This window comes from Pyrgilauda ruficollis, unplaced genomic scaffold (genome assembly GCF_017590135.1).
Source record: "Pyrgilauda ruficollis isolate IOZ18807 unplaced genomic scaffold, ASM1759013v1 scaffold16, whole genome shotgun sequence".
Lineage (NCBI taxonomy): Eukaryota > Metazoa > Chordata > Aves > Passeriformes > Passeridae > Pyrgilauda > Pyrgilauda ruficollis.
This window is the reverse complement of record NW_024514764.1, coordinates 9642682-9660437: the sequence shown is the minus strand read 5'-3', so window position 1 is coordinate 9660437 and position 17756 is coordinate 9642682. Positions and strand designations below refer to the sequence as shown.

At 47.1% G+C, this 17756-nt stretch overlaps 1 long non-coding RNA gene across 6 annotated transcripts; it reads left to right on the top strand.

Annotated features, from left to right (window-relative positions):
• Nucleotides 1-17111, top strand: LOC121350736. 6 transcript variants are annotated; one of them, XR_005954704.1, is made up of 4 exons: nucleotides 1-574; nucleotides 1649-1917; nucleotides 3510-3632; nucleotides 11871-17111. It is a non-coding gene; the product is annotated as an uncharacterized LOC121350736 (long non-coding RNA). The 6 variants fall into 6 exon arrangements; XR_005954705.1 differs by lacking the exons at nucleotides 1-574; nucleotides 1649-1917 and adding an exon at nucleotides 2875-3269; XR_005954706.1 differs by lacking the exons at nucleotides 1-574; nucleotides 1649-1917 and having other exon boundaries at nucleotides 2875-3632; nucleotides 11871-12112; nucleotides 13188-17111.
• The last annotated feature ends 645 nt before the right edge of the window (nucleotides 17112-17756 follow it).

The window sequence follows — 17756 nt, the reverse complement described above, 5'->3', positions numbered from 1 at the left end:
GGCTCTACAAAGTGGTGATCTGTTGTTGCTGCACTGAGAATCTCATTGCTCTGAGAAAAAAACCCCAAACTGCTCTGACCACAAAAATGAAGGTTTGGTCTGAAGAATGTGCAGCTATGTGTCAGCTGTCCAGGGTCTGTGCTGCAGGGCAAGATGGCAGCAGAGCTCCTGCCAGGAGGCTGGAGAAAGCACAAAGCACCAGCAGCTCTCATCTGCTGCCTTTCCAACCTGCCTGGCAAGTACTGGGGTAGGTGTGAATAGGGATCTCCTGAAGGAATACAAAAACAGCCCACCAGGGGCCATCACCTTGAACTTGCCCTTTCAAGTGTTATCTATAAATAGGGTTCCCCAGAGCAATCCAGCTGGCACCCTCTAGTCAAGCTCATCATGATCTCAGATAAAACTATCAAGTGGAGCCAGATCTTCAGCTGCTTTATGGAGCCTTGCCAGTTTCCACTGCTTGGGAATGATCTGGAGGAGCTTCTTCCCATGCTGGAGCCTCACAGGAAAGGGGTGAACCTGCCAGTGATGGCCGTGCTGCAGCTCACTGATCTTTGCAGGTAGAGAGGAGGAGGTGAGAATCCTCTCCAGGATTACAGAGACCTCAAGTCCTATAAATGCCATGTGGTGGTGGAGCCCCTGGTTTTTGGAAGTCTCACTCTGGAGCATACCCATAATGTGGCAGTGACCCAGCTACTGTGTGAATATATTTAAAAAGCAGCATTTGTCCCTGCTTTAGCAGGTAGAGGCAAGGTGATATGGGCAGCCTGAGGTGTGGGGAAGGAGTCCTGGCTCTCCCAGGGTCTGGAGTTTTGCTTCTTGTGTTTTAGCCCAGATTTTCTTCTGGAACGTAGCATCCAGCAGGCTGTGCCAAGAGATGCTCTGCCCTGTGTGATGGCAGGGCTGCACCCGTCCCCTGTGGGTTTGCTTCCCTGTGCCTTTGCCTGCTCCTGTGACTGGTGGGGAATCAATTATTTTTTGAGCTGAAGAACTCCTAAGATTATCAGATGAACAGAACTGTGCAACAGAAAATCTTGAATTTACTAGCTGTATTTGTATCCTTAGAAGCACAGTGTGCTGTCATCTTGCCTTTATAAAGATCAAAATCCATCCTGACATCCTGCTTTGCCTACTTTCTCTGTGGCTGAAGGCAACTTTGCAGGCCCTTGAGCTGAAACTGTCACTTTTTGTTAATCCTGTGTGTTTCTTGTGTTTAAATTTTCAAATATAATAGTAGAGCTGGTGTAATCTCCATAATCATGACTTTATTATAGAAGAGTAACCCTTGAATATCTAGCCCAAAGTTAACTCTTCTCAGACAGCAGTGGCATGGGTGACAGGATGGCCAAGATGCTTTTCAGGTGATGTGGTAAAACCTGTGGCACTGCCCAGCCCAGCAGGGTGAGACTCAGGCTGGTGCCTTGGTTACTGCAGGGAGATGCATGAGGCAGTGGATGGAGTGATGCTTTCCCACTTCTGCTACTTGTATCTCATTCTGGTTTTCATTTGTAGACATATTTTGTCCATTATCTGCCACAGTGACATTTAATCCATGTGGAAAAGTCCAGGTTTAGCATTTCACTTAATGAAGCTGGTAATACATTGCAAGTTAAACAACATTATTTGCTCTCTTTTCTTCTCTCTCAAGTTTGCTTCCATACAGGATGTGCTCAAGAAATGCAAGATGGAAAAAGAAAAATCAATAGTCATTGATGCTAAAATATTAATGTTTCTTCAGAATGAGGAATGGAATTGAGTGAACTCCCAGGAGTTCACTGCAGCCCTGACTGCAGCACTGCAGCGTTTGCAAGAGCGTTGGAGAGCAGAGGTAGGGCCAGCATGGGCAGGGAAAGAAGAGTCTGGTGTGAGCTGACTTTTGTGGACTCTCTGAAGGTCTCTGACACCTTGCAGAGTGAGGTGGGTGCTGTGCAGTGCCAGTCCTGTGTGTCAGGGGGGAATAGCACCCTTTTCCTGCTACCCTGTGCTCCTGGAAAAATCCCCCAGGGTGTGCATCCCCTGCTCCTGGGTGGATGCAGCGGGAATGGCCCTGCAGCTCCTGCTGCCCAGCACGTCCCACACAGCCATGGCCCCCCGTGTGCCCTGTGCCAGGGCTGTGCCCCTGCCCTGGGACTGTCCTCTTGGCTGGGGAGTGAGGAGCCATCAGGGAGCTGGGAACAGTGCGCCAGTACTGAAATGAGTACGGTTATTGTAAGGTGTGGGTACGACTTGGAAAGGATTACACAGAGAAACAGGCCAAGGTTTCCCCAAGCTGAGGGTGTCCTCCCTCCCCCGTTGTTCAGCCCTCCCAGTTACCCTTTCACAGCAGTTTTGTTCCATTACTGTGGCAGAAAAGTGTGTTGGTGACAGAAAAAGCAGAGCGTGCCTGTGATCTTTGCAGGCTGCAGGGCAGAGCTGGCTCTGTCCTTGCCGTGCTGCCGTGAGGGATCTGACACCTCGGCTCCCAGCTCCAGAAACGCTCTGTGTTCACATCATGCTCCTTTCGTTCAGGTTTCCAGAGGAATTTCTTTTTAGATGGAAGCCTTCAGATGGGATTTATATGAACGTGAAACCCCATCAGGCATGGGCAGATTTGTGTTTCCCAGCCCATTCCTTGGGTGCTGCTGCCATCTAGGGTGTGAGCCAGCAGAGCCTCAGTGCTGGCCACGGGCAGCTTTATCGCACTGTCCACGGCCTTATCGCACTGTCCACGACCTTCTTACACTGTCCACGGCCTTATCACACTGCCCACGGCCTTATCACAGTGCCCACGGCCTTATCACAGTGCCCACGGCCTTATCGCACGGTCCCCAGCCTGCTCTGCAGGGCTTGCTCTGAAGGGTTCATGGCAGCCAGGCCAGGGCCCACCGCAGCTGCCAGGGCTGAGCCACGTTTGGGGTCAAACATGGTCATACCACCTTACTACGAGGTGTTATTGCAAGGGAAAAGCTGTGCAAATGCGGAGGAGCAGCGTTTGAGGTGTCAGTGTGGTGTGGGGGTTTGGTTCCTGGCGCTGCCATGCGCTCCCTGGTGCTGCAGGTGCTGCAGGTGCAGTGACACTGCTGGGGCAGGCGAGCAGCCCTGGGCTCACGCCAGCTCTTGCCCCTGGCTGGGCAGGGTGCCTTGGCTGTTGTTTAAAGGTCCCTGTGCAGACTGCCAGCGTGTGTGGAAGGGCTCAGAGATGGCCGTGGTGACTCTGAGCTCAAGCCCCTCTGAAGCAGACTTGTGTTCCACCTGGGCCGTACTGCCACCTTTGTTTTTGTGTCAAACAGGTCTGGTCTGCCAACCCAAGAAGTTTTTACACACACTTAGAGAGAATGTGAGCCAAAGCCAGGCTGGCTCCTGCCCAGCCTGAGGGGCACAGGGAGGGAACAGATGTTCATGTCAAACCAAAATAATTCCTGTGATTGAATCTGCACTAATGGCTCTGACCCTGCATCAAAGACTTCAAAGCAAAAGGAATTTTTTTTTAATAGTTCCAGCTCGGGTGTAACTGAAATCCCATTTTACAGACTATTTCCACAGACTCCATGTTTGTGAAGCCCGGGAAACAGGACTCACTTTTCTGCAGCAGACTGGAGCCTGGCTGAGTGTGCTGATGCCATGTGGATTTTTCCTGAGCTTACCTTGATGAGGTAAAGCTCTGAGCTCAAATTCTTGTTAATTAAATTTACGTATGGTGTGAAATCCCTCCCATCTACCCTGGAGCCAGGTGAGGGGGTGCCAGGGTTGTTTGCCACCCTTGGTATGGATGAAGCAGGCACTGAGATCAATAGCTCTGCTGTATTATTGTGACCCTCCTGATGGAAGGAATGGCCCTTGAGACCCCTGTGGACGTCAGAACAGGAGACACAGCTGCCACAAACAAGCAAGTACATTTTTTAAACTTTTTTTTTTAAATTTTTTTATTTTTAACCATTTCTATAAGTAGAAACAAAGCTGTGGATCTGCATCTTATTCTGGCAAATAGTTTCCTCCTTGTGCCCCCCTGTGGTACCTCTCTACTCTGCTTTCACTCAGCAATATCTCATATTTTCTTTTCTTCCCTTTCCTCACATCCTCTCATTTTTTCATTGTTTTAAATAAGTCTGTGTTGAAATTATCTGTATAGTCTGTAGTGTCCAGTTGTGAGACAAAGTCCACCAAAGGGCCAGCAGGAATTAGGTGTTTTCATCTCAATGGCAGCTATGCTTTGTTCCAACTTTCCTATTTATTCTGATGAATTTCAGCAACTTAAAGCACAGATTCTGACATATTTTTCATGTGCTGTGGCTGTAGAATAAAGTATGGATCAGATTTTAGAAGATCTATAGTTTCAAATGCTTTGACATGTTCTTTTGGGAAGCCTTATAAAGTTATTAGTCCATGCAAGTAACTTTCCCTCCTCCATTTCTTACAAATCGATTCTTTACACATCTACTACAGCATTTTGCTCTTTTGATGTGAGCGTAGGATTGATCAAATCTTGGAGTGTGCTCAGGGGTGGAGACATGACTTAAAACATGCAAAATAATCCTGGGGTGAGCATGTCTGTGGCTTGTAGTGCTGGGTGCAGTGGGGCAGATTTAGAGCTACTTGGTTTTACACCAAGGCTTTGGGACTCACTATTTATACCTTCAATAAATATTAGTTAATGCCAGTATTTACTTAACTGACTTGCTGCACTGTTTTGGTTTCTTTTTTTACTATTTCATGTTTTGAAATTATGTGAAGTTGAAAGAAAATATTCTTCCCTTTGAAAGAAAGCAGAAGACTGCACACCAAGGAGCACTTCAGTGGGTAGTTCCCTAAATTTTGTTTTGGGTAGCCCCTATTTTTCCCTTACCTTTGGAAGTACACAGCAGAAATTACTCATTATTGCCAACTTGAGTTTTTCCCCATTTTTTTAAGGTTCTTGGACATTTTCTCCCTCTCTGAAATACTCTTTGGAGTCCTGTGGGGCTGGTGGGAAGGTGATTCAGTTCCTAGAAAAATGCTGAGCTGGCACTTTTTAATGTGTGAGGGCTGTAGATTCATCTCAAATGAGTACATTTAAAGCTGTATTGATTTCAGTGTGCTGTGGACTTGACTTTTTTTCTCATTTGTTAATATGGATGTAGCTGTTGGAGATAGCTACTCAGTTTAAGTATTACAGATGGACTGAAATCCATCAGTGACTCAGAGTGCAATTAAATGCTTTCTGTTTGGGGTATTTAGAGATTTCAGAGGCTGCTAGCAATTTGTTATGAAAACAATTTGGTTATCATAAGTATTATACATTGTATCTTTATTTATAGAGTTATATCATACCTTGAAGTGATGCTTTTGGGCCACAAAACAAGAGAAGTGGTGCTTCACTGAGGGACTTTCTGGATGGGGACTGTGAGGGATGGTGGTGTCCCTGCAGTGGTACCTCAGCAAGACTGAATATCAGCAGAGAGAATAGCAGCTTGCTAGGTACAGGCACCAGCTATAACTAGGAATTTCAGGAGAGACATTTAGTGCCATAAATGGCTTTAAAGTCATTGATTAATGAAAGGAAACCTTCAGCAGCTTCCCTTAGCAGCCTTGCAGAGCTTGGGGCAGAGCTGTGGGGTGGATTTGCCACAGAGCCTGTGCTGGATCTGCACTGTCTGATGTGGAGCCACAGCAGGAGCCTCAGCTGCAGAGGGTGTGTCCACCTGGAGTGTCATGGTGTGTGTCACCTCCTGTGCTCCATCCTCCCCAGGGCTAGCCTGGCTGGTGCCCTGCATAGAGGGGATACCCACACCTACAGCACATGAACCAGCTCAAGGGAGCTGCTGCTGCTTCAGGTCAGAAGACCCCAAACCTGATGGTTTTGACATAAAAAGAGATGATTTCACTGATGAAATTGGCCTGAAACTGGCCATTGTTGGCCTGATGAAGGTGCATTTCAATAAAGGTAGCTCCTGGATGTATGGCTTTCCCTTCAGATTTTACTTTGGGACTGATTTGCTCAGAAATGCGGGGCATTGCTTCCTGTTTGCATGTCTGTCTGGCATCACAGGTGGTGAACATGGAAGTGCCTTGATGGGCTTTTCCTCAGAGTGGTCTAGTAGGACTCCTACAAACTGGGAGTCTGGAGTAACAGCCACAAGTCATTAGAGGTAACTCATTTTAGACTCCAACCAATACAGTTTCTGGTGTGGAAACACCTTTAGTGTCTTCTAAACTTCAGTTTACTGTGGTACAACATCTCCCTTGCTCTGTGAGAGTCCCAAAACTTGTTTTTGGATAAATCCCCATTTCCCAGCTGGCTTTCAGCAAGTTCCAGATCTCGTCCTAATTATTGCAGTGTGAGCATATGTTATGTAAAGAACTGACAAAACCCAAAATCATTGGAAGAACCCTGGTGTACTGATGGGTTTTGTGTGAGCATCCAAACTGGGACAGATTAGTTTTCTCTCATAGATCTAAGTTGCAGAAAAAAGAAGTTAGAGGTGTCCAAATCTGTATGTGAGGAGCTGTGGGTATCCCCTGGGTGTGACAACCAAGGCCCTTGCAAAGGTGCTCTGAGCTTTGCTCTTTGGCTGGAGCAGGGCTCTGTGGTGGCCTCTGGTAACACCCAGTGGCTGCAGTGTGGCCTTGCTCTTCTGTGACCCCTGTGAGCACCACACCAGGTCTCTGCTCCCAGCAGGAGCTGCCAGCAAATAGCTTTATAGAAAGGTAGTGGCAGGAGACCTGGCAGCTGATAGCAGAGCAGCTGTATTTGTTGTTTCTGGCTGCCAGAACACAAAGCAGAATTAATTTAAGCTGCTGTACAGGTTAATACATCTTTTAAGGTGAGAGATATTGTATAAATATAGTGTCACCAACACCCTAGACAACATTTTAGTGTGAAATTTTGTCTGATCTTATTAATTTTATTTGGAGAAAAACATAGAGGAAATATACAAGAAATAACACATCATGTCAGGTTGCCTGTCTATGATCATAGAGACCCTGCTCTTGTCATCCATTGCTGGTTGGTGCTGGTGGGAATAACAGACAGTGAGAGGGGCATGAGAGCCACTTCACAGGGTGAGCTGTTTCTGCCAGCTCACCTGAGCCCTGGCTTTCAGTTGGGCAAACTGGTATTGCTCCAGTTAGAGCAATTTAGCTTTCAGATGGCTCAGCATCCCCAGGAGGAGAGTCTGACTTTGCCAGGAGGTACTGTCCATCCCTGGCTCCCTGTAGGGCAATTTCTCTTGGTGCTGGTGACAGCAGTGCCACCAAAGCCGTGCTCTGCCCAGCAGGGTCTCCAGGAGCTCCTCCTTCCTGCTCAAGGGTGCTTGTTATCTTCCTAAAGCTGAGAGGTGCCAAACATGTTCCTGCTCTGCTTAACTTGGGTGATTTTTGCTCTCCATCACCTGATCAGGCTTGTTTCTGTCAGCCTGGTTAGGGCTGAGATGGTCTCAGCAGTTTGTGTGTCACCCCTCTCCCTCCTGAGCTCTTGGGTGGCCCTGGCCCCTGGGGATGCGAGGTTGTGTGAGCCCTGTGAGGGGAGAGAGGAGGAAAGGTCACTGCTGGGATTACAAGGACACCTCAGGAACTAGGAAATCCTGTTTGAATGGGGGGCCCTCACCGCTCAGTTTGCAGTGCCCTTGCCAGAAACCTTGCTCAGCTGAGCTTGTTTTGAGGAGCCTTGGGTTATTTTTGTCTTAGTTTTAAGTCATTAAGTATTGTCATGTGTAATTAAGTGACAACTCTCTCAAGGATAGGACTTGGAGACCTTCATTCATTGTAGTAGCCCGATGCTGGAATTCCCACATTACAGCATGGCTCCAGGCAGTGGTGATTCAGAAGGAGGAAAACATGTTCCCTCTGTTGGCACATCAATAACAATTCTAAAGGCATCTGGGGACAGTGTCCCTGGGAATATTCCCACTTTCCAGTAGTGAAAAGGTTTGCTACTCATCCTTTAAATTCTTTCTATTGCTTTAGGATGCTTAATAATATCAGACCAGAAAACTTCATCACAGCTGCCCTTCAGAAATCCTTGGGCTGAGAAGAGAACTGTTTGGAAAACACTTTGTAGCAGCACCACTGCTTTTAATACTCTGGTAAAATGGGGATAAATCTGTGCTGTTGTAATTACACGACAGTGTAAAAAGTCTGGAAAACTGTCCAGGTAGAGTGGGAGGATAAACCCCAATGTCAATCCCTGATGACTCCCTTTGGCTTCGCTTTCCTCCTCTGTGACTTTGTGAATACATTTGGCAGTGGCTGAAGTTCAAGTTACAGCCACACAGAGTAAAAGTGGATGCCATTGAAGATGTGCTCTGGAAAGAAGATGCAAACCTGCTGTACATAATGACATGGGATAGTTTGAGGATTATTTCTTCCTAAATGTCCCGATGCAAATGATAACTATTCTGGACTGCAGCAAAGAGAACACAGTGTCCACAGAAGTTCTGCAGCATTTTCATATTTCCCTTAACCTTATAAACACCATTTTTAATGGGCTGTTAGCAGGATGTCAGGCTGGAATGTTTCCCCAGCCTCCGAAGGCGTGCAGACATGCTGTGGAACGAGCTGGTGCACGCTGAACAGGAGAGGGCACTGGCACTCCAGCAGCTGTGCTGGGCTCGGCACTCAGACGCTGCCTTTTTACTGCAGCCCAGCACATACACTCTCATAATCTTCTGCTCTTAATGTGAGAAAATAGTCTATGAGAAGAGTGAATGAGCTGCATTTATTGTCCGTGTCTCTCTGGGGACAGGGAAATCCCCTCCTTGCACCAGGTGGGTGCAGCTCCTGTGAATGTCTTTTTGAAAAACTCTGCTGTAGTGTCCTTTTGCTGCACTGACATTAGGTATTCAGTACACAAACTAAGGTGACATTCATGCTGACCGAGGCAAGCTCAGGTTGTGCATTCTCTCCTGCAGACGTGGAAGTGCAGCCCTTCACCCCAAGATCCTGTATGTGCTGCTTCCCCTCCTGCCCCATCTCTCGGCCATCAGACACTCTGAAAGGCTGAATTTCCCTCCTGCTTCACAGCATTAACCACAGGATACTGGGGAGCAATGTGCAAGTGGCCCCTAACCAGTGGGTGAGGAGCTCTGAGTCAGGCTCTGTCCCTCTGTCCACCATCCCACCATCTCCAATATTGATGCTCATGAAGGGCTCCAAGCCCTAACTCAAAATGCTGGACACAGACCTCTTTTCTTGTTTTTTTTCTCCTTGCATTTCCATTATTTTTTCATTTTCACCTTTTTTCTTTGCATATGTACAGGGTCTATCATACTGGAAAGAACCAAGTTCTGTTTGTTTTCAAATCTAATAAGTCTTAATTAGACCCAAAGTAAAGCTTTCGTGGAGCTGTCAGCATAATTACAGGCTGGGAGAGTTTTCCTGCTGAATCTAAATCCAGCCCCCGGCTTCCTGGTCCTGACAGAGTGTGCCAGAGGAAGGGGGAACAAGGCAGAGGCAGGGGGAACAAGGCAGGGGTGACAGCAGCCCTTTTGCTTCTCTCCCAAGTCCTTTGCAATTTTTTTCTGCTCTGCATGAAGGTTTGTGAAAGGCAAAGCAGAATAGGCCTGACAGCAACAGAAGGAAATATATTTAGAAACATGAAAAATAGGAAGAGAAAATGTTTTATTTGCATTATTCACCAGGTTCTATTATTTATTACATTGCTGTGCTAGTGCCTGGTTTTATAACTCCCAAAGAAATGATTGTGCTTCTGAGGGCAGCTTTGTGCTGCTGTCTCTTGAATATGGACTCTTGACACGAGGCATTCTTTGGCTGCTGTTGCTGTGAGGGTGGGGAGGCCCTGGCACAGGGTGCCCAGAGAAGCTGTGGCTGCCCTTGGATCCCTGGAAGTGTCCCAGGCCAGGCTGGAAGGGGCTTGGTGCAACCTGGGATGCTGGAAGGTGTCCCTGCCCATAGCAGGGGGGTTGAAACAAAATGATCTTTAGGGTTCCTCTAACCCCAACCATTTCACGGGTCTGTTTCAGTGCTGCTTAGTTTAAATGGTGAATTTGTCAGGTTGGGTTTTGACAGGAGAAAGGTGAGCACATTTATTCCGCTTGCTGTGTCCTCAGCTCAGCCTTCTGCTGAATTTTTCCTGAGGTTATCTTGTGAGCTTGGACAAGGGCAGGCAGCAAGGTGCAGTGGAGTGATTTCCATGCTGGATTTAACAAAGGTGACGGGGCAGCAGGACCTGCTTCCCTGCCCAAGCAGGTCAGTGGGGCTTCATCCTCCTTGATGACCTTCACAAGCACTGGCTTATCCTCAGGCTCATCTAACTCAGAAGGGCTGTCCTGGGCAGCAAAGGCACATTTCAGTCTTACACAAGCATGTTTAGGAGGTCTCTGCATTTCAGCATTGTTTGTGAAGGGTATGGAGCTGCTGGTGTTCTCTGGGGTGGTTGGGATTGGCAGTGATTATGCACAGCTGGATATAAGGGAAATGTAAGAGCTTAGGAGAGACTTTTCTGCACTTTTCACAGTATTACACAAATGAGAATGTTGTTTTCTTGAGACAGGAGAGCAGAAATTTGGTGTTGATGTGGTTTGGTTTCTTACTGCAGGTTTGTGGGAACACTGTCCCTTGGAGCAGGCCCTGCAGCAGCTGCTGCCCACCACAGCTCTATGGTCATCTCAGATTAATATTTTTCCATTTATGATACAGGCAAGATTTCTATCCTGCTCAAGATTTCTATCCTTCTCCACCTCAAAAACCCACAACTCATGGAGTATGCCTTCCAGTGCCTTTCCATAGGCAAACATTTGCACATACATAAAAAATTCATTAATTTTCATGTAAGCCCCATTCAGGTCCATGTGTCCTTTAATGAGGCTCTGTCTGGAAGCCCAGCATTAAAAACTGTCCTGATTCGGTGGTCATCTGAACCTTAAAATAGCCTGGAAAAAATAAGGACCTAAAATGTTTCTCTATGAGAATGCATAAATATTCAAATGTTAAACTGAAAGGGCTCTCATCTCATCCCACAAGCCATTTGAGACCATTGCTCACTCAGCCACTGGAGGATTTTAGTACTTTAAAAAAATTGCCACAAAACATCTGCAGTGTGCAAAGAGCTGTTCTGCAAAGCATCTTGTAGGCATTCTGTGATGCACCCCTGAAGGATTTATTACCTCCAGCTGGCTGGCTGGCAGCACATCCTCCTTCCTCCGTCTAGATGGCACTCTGCAGTCTGCTAAAGCCCTGTGCAAATGAGCACGGAGGGGAGGTCTCAGCAGTCACTGCCTGGAACTTGAGCTGCAGTTTTGTCAAACTCAGGTTCCACTGCCTGGAACTTGAGCTGCAGTTTTGTCAAACTCTGGTTCCGGGAAAGGAAAGGAAAGGGAAAAGGAAAAGGAAAAGGAAAAGTGGGGAGAGAAATGACATCCATGGAACCTTTTGGAGTTTTTGAGCTCTGGGAAGTTAGAAGAGTTTTTTCTTCTGAAGGGAAAGGGAAAGGGAAAGGGAAAGGGAAAGGGAAAGGGAAAGGGAAAGGGAAAGGGAAAGGTGGGGAGAGAAATGACAATCCATGGAACCTTTTGGAGTTTTTGAGCTCTGGGAAGTTAGAAGAGTTTTTTCTTCTGAAGGAGATGCTGGTGCCTTAATGTTCACCTGATAATACATGCTGAATATTCTCCTTAACCACTTCTACTTCTCTCCTGCATATTTCTTGTCCTTGAAGGTGCTTCTGAAACTTTCTCGTACTGAATGTTTGGTCCATCTGAGTTTGTTCACCCTTTCTGTCCCTTAGGTCACATAGCCTGGCCTTCAAAGGCTGGCAAGTAAAGCAAAAGGGTTAGAAAATAAGGATGCTCATTAGTTATATACTGACATACTGCTGAGCTGTCTCAAGGTAGTACGTTTTTACTTTTAAAGGCAATTTTATGTTCTTCTGCAGGTTTAATTTTCTGGTTCTTCTTGGGCAGGAAGAGAAATGTCTCGGGGCACCAAATACAAAGCAGGATCCAATAAAGGCAGCTTGGGGAGGATGATGAATGAATGTATGGGGATGTGCTGAAATGACCGGGGGAAGTGCAGTGAGGAAGTATGAAGAGAGATGGAGGAGGTGGGAAGAGCAACATGCATTTTTAAACTGCACTGAAATGGCTGCATCTCCAACAGAAGCAGAATGCCACTGATGCCATTTTTCCAATGGTCTGAGTTCATGGTATGGATTTCAGAATGTGAGACAGTCAAGTTCCTCAATCTTTGCAGATATCTGGTGATGCTCAGGGTACATATGTAAGATGTGTATGCGACTCCCTATGTAGCTTATTGTAAAATTGTGGAGTTTATTGGCTTAAAAGAGATGTTTGGAGAGCATCCCAAGCTGCTGCAGGGACCCTCCTTTCCCCATGCTGGGGCACTTGGCCATGGTCTTGTGCCAGTACAAATCCCCTGCACACATTGCTGAGGTGTTTTCCAGGAGCAGCTCTTTGCTGGGTGGCAGCTCTCAGAGCAGGGTTTGCCAATCCAGTGCCCATTGCCTCCAGGGTGTGGTTCTGCCCTGGGAGCCCTCGTGTGCTGCCTGGGGTGATGGTATGAGCACAGCTCACATGCTCCTGTACCAGCTGCCACTGCTTCCTGTCCCTGCTGTTACTCATGTCTGGATGATTACCTGTATGCCTGGAAGCACTTCTTAAGTTCTACCCTTTAATCTCTGCCCCTCAGCGTGGGCAGCTCTTCTACAGCTGATTCTTGCCAATGTGCATGAGTTCAGTTTGCCAGACTCAGATGTGCCTCATTTGTTGTTTAGTATTCACCTGATTGTTGTTGCCTTGTTGTTGTTTGGGGCTAAGGATCTCTGGGAAATGGTTTTGTAAAGCTGCTGCCCAGTCCTTCAAATCCATGCCTCCAAGTCCTGCTATCTGAAGCAAGGTAGAAGAAGATGAAATGTGTGCAAATTAAGAGATTTAAGTAAATTAAGTTACATAATCTTCTGGGGTCTATTGACCAAAGATGTGTCAAAAGAAAACTTACTTATCTAGGTGCATGTACCCAACCTCTCTCCATCCCTGTCCTTCCCTTCCCTGGCCAGAGTTCCTTCCACAAAGCATTGTGTTTTGTGTGCCACTTTGACCTGCATCTCCAGCCCTCAGCTGCATCACTTGATGCTCCTCCTAAATTAACAGGTGCTCTGAAATTCACAATTCACGGTGTGTTCATGTGAACCCACTCTTTCTTCAGAGCTGCTTGACCCTGCTTTAGACAGCTTTAAATTCTGCTGTGTCTGCTACCCCCAGGCCTACTTGCCCCACAGGGATGAAGGCAAGAGAGTGATGGAAACCTCTTGGTGAGTTGTCACTCGTCATGGTGGCTGTGAGATGTGACTGGATGGGCCACAGGCTTGGTCACGCAGGATGTGAGTCACTTGAGGGAACTGTGCTGTCCTGACATGGAGCAAACAGGGCTGGTGAGTCAGAGGTGGCCTGAGCATGCCATGGTGGAGCACCAGAAATAAGCTCAGGCTCCATGGAGGAGCTGCTGACGTGGGGACAACAGGAATGTCAGGATTCTGACAGTGTGTAAGGGGGTGGCAGAGCTCCAGATGGGGTTCCCCGTGGTACGAGCTGGAGCAGGCTGGAGCAGGCTTTGAACCTGTGCTGCTTTTAGAGCTGAAATAGGTTTTCATGTCTGTCTGCTGGCCCAGCAACACCCTCACTGCACTGAGGAGCCTCTGACTGCACAGAGAACCTGCCAGGGCCCAGCAGCAAGATTAATGCGTCTGGGAATTTCCTGGTGAGACTTTTTGTGCTATTTACCAGAAGTCCCTTGAAGGCAGAAATTATTGCATTAAAAGATTAAGGCATCATTAATCATATTTTTTTTTTGTCTTCCATTTTCTTCTGGCAGGCTGGTTCAGTATTACTGGTAAGTTTTTTTTTTTTTTCATTTTTTCTCCATTCAGAAGAATAAATTTCTTCAAGTCTTTTCTGTGACTGTGCCATCCTCAGGTAAGAAGGAACCTCGAGAAAATTTTGGGCAGCTGTGTGGAATTGCTCACTATTGTGAACCCTGACATTTTGACCTCCTTGCTTTCTAGGTTTCTTTTGAGTGATGTATATAATTCATGGTTCTTCATAAAAATAACAGAAATCATTTAAAAAAAAAGTATTTATAAGGTATTGTAATTGTCCAAAGGTCTTGCCTGGGTGTGAGGGGGGCAATGTGGGATGGAAGGTGGTTGTAGATGTACCAATTTCTTCTGTGTGGTGGTAGGGGTTAAGATGGAGGGGTTGACCTGGTGGTGGAGCTTCAGGGTGGTTCCCAGCTACGGTCTGGCACCAGAAAGAGTGTGGCTGAAGTATATTTAGATGCCCATTTTGGAAATATTTGGAAAATATGTCCTAACTTTTAAAGCAGAGAAGCTGAAATGTAATCAAGGAAGAAATAGCTGCTATGATAGAAACAGGGTGATTTTTAAATTTCCTTTGGTTATTGAGTGACTCTGCACCACGGGCCATAGATATGACAAAAATTTGTGTCCTGGCTCCCTGATGCTTCGTTCATTTCCATGCCCACAGCTTTCCTTCTGTGCCGTGTCAAGGAGGGCCCTGGCTGTGCCCGGCACTACTGCGAGCAAAGCATTTCTTAATTTATGTGCTAATTAACCTGACAGAGCGACTTGATCGTTGGGAGCCTGGGCTCCGGGCAAGCCTGTGTGTGCAGGCAGGGTTCCTTCCCGTTTATTCGAGCTGGAGCAGGGAACGCGAGGCTGGAGCAGTGGGAGGCAGCGGCTCCGGCGGGGGCGGCGGCTCGGGATGCGCCGAGTGCGAGCGCTGTGGAGGATGCGGCAGCTTCAGAAATATCTGCTCTCAGCCTCCCCTTTCAATGGAAGTTTTATTTTAGAAAGTTTTAGCTAACGTCATTCTAAAGTTTATTTCCATTTTATCTTTTAAATAAAGAGGCTGTAAAGCTCCTGGCTGGGTTTTTCATTGCTGGCGGCTGGGAAAAGAGAGGTGAATGGGCTGCTTGTATCCCGCGGGGATGCTTTAGGGGCTCTGGGCTGCAGCCTGACCTACCTACTGCCGGGACTCATGGGGCAGTGAGGCTGCGGGGCTGCTCCTGCAGCCTCCGGAGCTGGATCATCCCTGTCAAAGCCCTGTCACCTGTGCCACTGTCCTGGGGCACTGGGTTTGCTTTGCTTCCGGAGCTGGATCATCCCTGGGACACCGCATGCAAAGCCCTGTCACCTGTGCCGCTGGGTTTGCTTTGCTTCCCTTGCTGCTGCTGCTCCCCTAGCCTGGCCCCGAGCCTGGCCAAACCCCTGTTAATGGAGAAGAGGTGAATCTGTGCCTTACTGGCAGGGCAAGGCAGCTTTGTGGGGTCTGTGTCAGAGTTTTTGCCCTGGTCGCTGGCATGGGGAGGGGGATGCAGCAGGCACAGTGTGCCAGGGGTCCCTGTGCCAGCCCGCTCCTCGGGGAACTGCAGCCCCACTGCTTTGCAGGCTCAGGACTCGCCCTCCCATCACCTATTGCCACATCAATCTCGACTGCATGGCTGGCCTTTCTGTGCTTTCCCCTAATGTCTTGTTTTCTACATGCCTGGCATAAGATAACTTTAAGTAAAGTCATGTAAAATGAAAGTCTTGTAGTTACACTTTTCCTAAAGAAGCCAATTTTGTGTTAAGTGGGAGCATTGCAAAGGCCAGTTCCAAAGCTGGACTTAGGCCACTTTTGGGTTAATTTCCTGCACAGCCACAGGCTCCATTCCTGCACCTGGGCAAGTCACTGGAACTGCTGTGGGCTTTTGATGGAAGTTTGTGATGAGAGCACCCAAATCCCTTGGGTACAGGAATTCTCTGTGTTCCCACACACGTCTCAGCTGTCCAAGTGCAGCATTTGCCTCACGGACGTGATGAACACAAGGATGGTGATGGTGTCTCTTGTATCCTCTGATGGTGTTTGTGCAGACTTCTCTCTTCCCTTGCACCTCTCCCCTCTTGGCTGGAGCAGTCCCTCCCCCAGGAGGTACCACCAGAGTGTGAGGGCACTTTCTTACTGGGGAGCTTTTCCAGCCCAACACCAATGGCAGGACATTTGGACTGGAAGCAGACTTGCTGCTCAGTTTATTTTTTGGTTTCCTCGTGTGGAATAGGAGAATTTTGAGCATATGGATAAAGCTAAATCAGAATGATAAAGTATTTCATTTCAGACTGAGGGCATTCACACTAGAATAACTCTTCCAGAATAGCTTATCACATAGACAAACTAAAAAAACTAATCTATTTTAACCAGAGGAATGAAGGAGGCATGGAGCTCTGGGTGACAAGCACAGCTCCCACAAACACATAAATCACAGATCACAATAGGCTCTTTTAGAGCTGTAGAAATGATAGTGCTGTTTTGGTAATGGAACATCCTGATCCCATCTCTATGTGCATGTACTATATTCATATTCTACACATGTATATATTCCCATTATATATATAAAAATCCAATTTACAGGTGTGGGCTTTAATTAAGAGCTCTGATGTGTACTTTTTACTAAAATAATATGATAGAAAGGAATGCAATTTGTCAAAGAAACACTGCTGAATTTATGATGAGAGCAGGGAGATAATGGGATTTCTGAGACTGTATGGATGCTCTTTGCAGTCATTTGAGAGGAGAGGATATGGGAGAACTTAACTGAAAATGAGTTTTTTCTGAGATTGTTTTAAACCTAATGTATTTGCAACTCCTATTTTGTGGATGCACACAGATTCTTATATGAATACTGATTTTTTTAGATCATTTATTGTAACAAGTAGTTTTTGCCTGGAAAAAAATCTGATGCTGCAGATTCCATTACAATATATTCTTTCATAATGCCAGCCTGTATTTCTTTTTAGTCGCAGCATTCTAACAAATTCGAGACTAAATCTGCTGTTCTGACATGTGAAATGTTGCTTAATCACTCTGGAGCTTTGTCATGTTTTTTCCCCCTCTTTTTAATTGGATAATGTGCTGAGTCCCCCCCAGCTAATCCATGCACAGGTTTGGGTGGAAGTGCTTGTGATGGTTTGGAAAGCACAACAGACATGTGACTGCAGAGGGTGGTTCATCCATGTATAATTGGGCATAAAGGCTTGATGAGCCCTCCTGTGCTCCTCTTGTGCATGAAACCTGACCCCAGTGCACTCTTCAGTGAGCAGAAATGAGTATTTCTGCCTTCAGGCTGGCATCAGAATGTGCAGTTCTGTAGATGTGAGGGGCTAGTGGGGAGGGGGTTGTCCTGCTCCTGCCTCCTGGTGACTTTGCTGAGGCTCTGTGGGTGTTGGGTGAACCATGTGGACCTGGGGGGAGGCTGTGAGGCTGCTGGGCAGCTCTGCTGAGGCAGCTGGGGACACTGTCCTGGGTATGATCTGTCATTTTTAAGATTCATTGAATCCTGCAATGGTCTCAGTGGAAAGGTACAGTAACACAGCCCCAAACCATCCTCAGGCTGTTCATGTGTCAATATGAGGACTAAACCCAAAAGATCTCAGTGTCCTGTACTGCAAATGGCCCTGGCAGGCAGTTTGAGCTGTTGGCTCCTCAGGTACTCTCCATAGAGCATCTTGGAATTTTTCCCACTGCCATTAACGGCATTTGTGATACTGTTAGGGGATGTGTCACACGTGGGTCAGAGATGGGCAGCTAGGGAGGGCCATTAAGCACAGCTGGGAGAGGTTTGTCACCTGCAGAACCCCCACAGCCTTCTCACTTTTGTGTCCAAGCTAGGAGGTGCTGCTTTGCACATCCAAACTCCACCTGCACCTTCTGCTTTGGGCTCCTGATGTCAGCCTGGCATTTTGTCCACACATCACTCATGCTTCTCACCGAGTGAAG